Source organism: Stenella coeruleoalba (assembly GCF_951394435.1).
Source record: "Stenella coeruleoalba genome assembly, chromosome: 14".
Lineage (NCBI taxonomy): Eukaryota > Metazoa > Chordata > Mammalia > Artiodactyla > Delphinidae > Stenella > Stenella coeruleoalba.
This window is the reverse complement of record NC_137160.1, coordinates 42,205,580-42,211,579: the sequence shown is the minus strand read 5'-3', so window position 1 is coordinate 42,211,579 and position 6,000 is coordinate 42,205,580.

Genomic DNA, 6,000 nt, shown 5'->3' with positions numbered 1-6,000 from the left:
ATCCTCAGCCTGGGAACTAAGATCCCGCAAGCTGTGTGGTGCAGCAAAAGAAAAAAAAAAAAGGAGCAGTACAATAACAAACAATAAAGAATAAAATAAAATTAGAAAAATAAATTTTTAGAAAATGTAAGAATATAAGTGAAACAATGACATAAAACACAACCACAACCTAAGAAAGAAAAAAAGGCCCGAAAAGGCCTTGGCTGTGGGGTGGAGCTTAGTTGAGGGTGGGGTTTATGGTGGGGGTGGGGCCTAGGCTCAGGACCCATGCAGCATGGAAAAGTCTGCACAGCCGAGGGGGCCTCAGAGTGTGGAATTCAGAGATAAGTCCCTGGGTGGGGGTGTGGGGGTGGGGCTTAGGCTAAGGACTGCTGGAGGCAGCCTCAGAGGGCGTAGGATTAGGCTAGGACCTCAGCAGGCTCTTCAGGGCCCAAGTGGGCAGGGGAAATGCTGGCTGTGTTCCCTTCAGATCCTCAGCTTTCCTGAGGGTCTCTCCCCATCCCCGTTGATCCCCTAACTGTGGGTGGGTCCCTCCGGGAATGGGAACCCCTCCCCTCCTCCAGCTGCCCCTCAGGGGCGCCAGTCCCTTTCTGCCTCCACTTCTCTTCCCCCCGCCCTCCCTCCACATCCTACCTAGTCACTCGGGGGTTCCTCACATCACCTTAGGTGTCCGTGGTCCCCTGCCAGTGCCTGGTAGGTGCCCTAGTTGTGAGGAGATACGATCTCTGTGTCCTTCTAATCTGCCATCTTGACTCCGCCCCCTGTTTAGTATTGAACATAGTCCTGGGCATATAATAGGTGCTCAGTAAATCTTTGTTAACTAACAATGTCAAGAGTTCCTGAAATCGAGTTTGCCAGGTCCTGTGCAGAATGCTTGAGGGAATAAATGATGCATTCAATTTTGTCCCTTATCATAAGAAACTTTGAGTTTAACATTCATGAAAATCTGTGTCAAAATTTAATCTGGGGCTTCCCTGGTGGCGCAGTGGTTGAGAGTCCGCCTGCCGATGCAGGGGACATGGGTTCGTGCCCCGGTCTGGGAAGATCCCACATGCTGCGGAGCGGCTGGGCCCGTGAGCCATGGCCGCTGAGCCTGCGCGTCTGGAGCCTGTGCTCCGCAGCGGGAGAGGCCACAGCAGTGAGAGGCCCGCGTACAACAACAACAACAACAAAAAATTTAATCTGATTTGCTTTGGCCTTGCTCTCTATGAATTCTAAGGTATCTCAATAAAGTAATTCTATCATATTTACATACAGTTGAAATAGTTCAGTCTAAAGAAGTGTAAACACTTCCTCTAACAAAAATGCGTGCATGACTTTAACTTACAGAACAAGAGCATCATAGGTGTGACCTAGGAGCTACTAGATTTCTGAATAAAAGGCCTTCAATGTGAAGTTGGCTGGTAGATGATGTTGACTTCAGCAAACACGAAATAAATGTGTATATATTAAAAAATAAACTGAATCGGGATGTATTAGACTTGATTTCTAGCTGATTGTCCAAGGGGTGAACTTTTTAAATATTTTAATATCTTATATTTGCATTTAGGTCTAAACATTTAAAGTTCTTTTTCTCCCCACACCTAGAAATCTTTGGCCAGGGACACACAACTTGGCATAGTATGATTTAAACATAAATCCCATCCCCACCCACTTTAAAAACCATTTTCAAATTCTGGGTGTCTTGGTAGCCTGATCTCATTTTTCATGGCCTGGAGAAAGACAACTTCTCATATCTTACTGCTTTAGTATAAGATAAGTACAGCATGCACTTATTAAAAGTGAAAACCTTTACATGACAAAGCTAACTATAAGTAAGAAAGGATACAGTAATTTCAGAGTATAATGATACTATTTAATATTTAAAATATTTTAGAAGAAAAATAAGTCATCAATTTTATGAAAATGCTACAACCCATAATTCAGTAAGAGATGAAACAATCTATGTTTGCTACTGAATAGCTTTTTCATATACTCATTCAATGATAATTTAAACTTTTATTACTAAAGACTCTGTATAGAAATATAGAAATGTCTTATACAACTAATATTTGACTGACTCTCACAAAGTAAATGATTCCTTGCTTTAACTCAGCTCTCACATTTATTGTGTATGGCAAAAACATTGTATTAGAAATGGGACTGTGCTATCTTCTGTACGTAGATACTTTTGGCAATTTCAAGAACTACATAAATTTTGTAAGCATTGCATGAAGGCACATGCAACTGTCTTCTGTCTTTATGTTACTTAAAAGAAAATCAACTGAAAAAGCAAAGATGTCACAACTTATCCTACTTTAATTGCTATGGTCAGCTAAATAATCAGAGCAGAATTAGCAGAAAAAATATAAACAGCACAACAAGGAAAAAGTGAATTCAAACCTCAGGCTTATGATGTCACAGGGCAGATATTAATGCTTGCTCTTTCTCTAAGTTCCTTCCTTTCCTTCCATAGTTTCTGCATCTCATCATTTAACCAATATGTTACAAAGTATTAGCCTACATTTTGGGAGTTTCATTTCTGTGATATGTATGCATTTTACTGGCTATGTTTGTTATGTATGAAAATATCAGCTTCCCGATTGATGTCTCTAATTTTGTGTATTTTAGGGCATAAAATATTCTTTATGGATGAAACTTTGTCTGCTTAATCCATCTGCCAGCAAGCTCTTATTTTCTGGCCAAATATTGCTCAGGGCCTTCAAGTGTCTCTTCATCTGTGAAATGAAAAGAGGTACTTCCAACCTAAAATGCCTTGATCTTCATGTCCCCTTGTAAGTTCAAAAATCTTTCTACAGACTATAGACTAAGCAGCAAAGAACACCGCACTCTGGATGCACACTTAGCCTTCTTTAACTCTCTGCAGTGAAGGCCTGATGATGAGCTGGGTTTTGCTGTTTTTCAGTATTTATAATTCTTCAAGGGTGTGCTAAGTCAAAGGATTTGTCCTCAAGAAAAGCACTTTCTTAAATACTATCAATTTGCTTTTTATTAAAAAGTAACTTTAACCATTCTAAATATAAAAGATCAACATCGAAGCTTAGAATTTGTAAGAATGGTAGATCACAGATGTTCACAGCTGAATTCTGTCCGCCTAAACATATATACTAGAGTCCTATCCTCAGTACCTCAGAATGTGGCCTGTTTGGAAATAGGGTCTTTACAGATGTAATCAAGTTAAAATTAGGTCATTACTGTGGGCCCTAATCCAATAGAATCGGTGATCTTTCAAAAAGGGGAAATTTGGACACAGCCACAGACACACACAGAGGGAAGATGGTGTGAAGATGTCCATCTACAAGTTAGGAAATGCTTGAAGCTACTGGAAACTAGGAGAGAGGCCTAAGACAGATCCTTCTCTAAAGGGTTTAGAGAGAACGTGGCTCTGCTGACACTTTACTATTGGATTTCTATTCTCCAGAACTGTAAAACAATCAATTTTTGTTTTTCTAAGTCATCGAGTTTGTGGTACTTTGTTATGGGAGCCCTAGGAAAGTAAAATACTATGCTTCAAACATCTGGACTCAGTTTTGTAGTAGTAACTTGTGATAACTATATTGTAACAGTAGAATATTATAGAAGTTTCTAGAAACAGAGGCTCTTGCACTAGAATAATTTCTTTGTACTATGAAATAGGGCCATTCTTGAAAAAAGTTTTTACATAATTATGAAATGAACCATGATATAAAAATATTCATAATGCAAATAGCAATTTTCCAGCTTATTTGTTTCATAACTGTGTTTTTATTTACAGGTGATAACAGATCTGAGAAAATGTTTGTCCTGTATCTTAACTGTGAATTGTTACTTTTGTCTCTTTGTATCCTAGGTGAAATCATCAAATAAAGATTTAAAGATACCTTCATTTTTGTCAAGGAGAAAAGAGTAAATATAGGTAATGAAAAAGAATGAGGCCTAAAAATAATATATTGCAATTTCAGGAATGTTCTTCCTATCTTTTATATGATCTCTAGTATAACTCTCTAACACCAGAGGCATTTTCTAAAATATTGTAAGAATTCCTAAACTTCACATAGAAAATGACTCCTACCCTATCTCTACACTACCACCATAATGATGTCCAGGTAAATTTAGTAACTATAATGTAATCTTCAGAGATTAAATTTAAAATTTTAATCACATTGGTTTCTAATAAAGTGACAATAAGATAAGTATTTGAGGAAGTACACCTTACCACAAACTTAATAGTAATTTACTATAAAACAGACCAAAAAGCGTTGGGGACTAATTAAATGCAAGGTTTATCACAGGATAAATCAGCTGCTTCAAAGATAGTGTATTAACTTCTTTTATAACTTTATAATAACATCATTAAAATATTAACATTGCGTTAAACTTAAGAAATGCAAAGTTTTAAAACAATATTTAAAAAATAGAAGGAATTATAGACATAAATAAAATCATCAATACTCTACAACTCAATGATAAACTTAACTTAAAATTTCCTATCAAATACACATACATATCAAACATATATATATGTGATTTAGTATAATTTAAAACTACTGTATAACTATATACGTACATAATTTAACCCCATTACTATCATATTTTTACATTGTCACATATAAACTTCTATCACTTTACATTATATCAAGGTAATTTCCATGACATTTGTTAAGTTAGTATTTATAGTTTAAATTCATTGTTTGTATAATTGAGGTCATAGTTGCCTTATGTTTTATTTAATCACCTTCCAATTGTTTGGGCATTTATTCTTAAAAACTCTGGAAGTCTCAGAGTAATTGACAGGGTGAGTGCTTGATAAATACTGTTGAGATATAAACTTATTATTTTTAACTTAAATATAGGTGCAGCACACTTTTTACCAAAGGACAATAACAGAAGAATCATAGAACTCCTAATTCTATTAATTCTTGGCATAATTATTTTCCTGGACGATTTTTTTATATATTATAAGAAGAAAACTAAGATTACATTTTGTGTTTAATTCATACTTCATACCACATAGCTTTTAATGAAATAAATCTGTATGGAAACATAACTATTTCATTCATTATAATTTTTCAGAGAAATTTAGCTAGGCTTATCTTCCCATAAGTTTTAAAATATTTTTCCAGGGTGTGTTTAATTTTGAAGGCCAAATGGCAAAATGATACTGAACATTAAATTTATCATAGAAATTTTCTTGAATTTGAAATAGCTTATATATATTTTTTCATTAGTCTTCCGAATAGTCTTGAAAGACAAATGGCAGATGTTATTATTTTAATATAACAGACAATGAAATTATTAATCCAAGACTTCAAGAAGCGACTTGAGGCACACAGCAGCCTGGACTATACATGAGTAAAAAGTCTCTAGATATGATAAAGGGAATGAGTAGGAAAGTAGGGCAGGCAACTCAAAAAACCAAAACCAAAATAGAAAACAAACCCAAACGTCATTCAATGCAGAGTTAATCTGGAAGACTAAATAGTCAACATGGGTTATGTCAGATAAATTTTTATGCTACCTAATTAACAACCTTGTGGATGAAGGAGCGAATGTGTCTCCTGAAACAACATATCTTATTGTTGGCTTATTGTTGGCCTTATGAGGCTTTTGGAGAATATGCTCATTGATGTATGAATTCAGCAGAATGGTCATCAAGAGAGACCTGGAATTTCTTTTTAGGTATGCAGACCTAATTTGTGGCTCACCTATCAGATATGGGATAGATTTCTAAAATCTCAGTGTATTTAATTGCATAGACTTTGGTAGCTTGGCTTTTACTGATTACCAATGATTTTACCCCTCACATTCATTATTGGAAACAAACTTGGTCAGTGAAAAGGCAGATAAATATTAACACTAAATAAAAATCACCCCAAGAAAGAAATGAAAGAAAAAATAAAGGATGGAAATATCCTGATGAGGGTTGGAAGCTCTTCTGACTTAATAAGATCCTAACAACAAGCCCTTCAAAGGCTCCTTCTTGTGCAGAGGAAAATACAAAGCCACTTGTGAAGGTAGTTT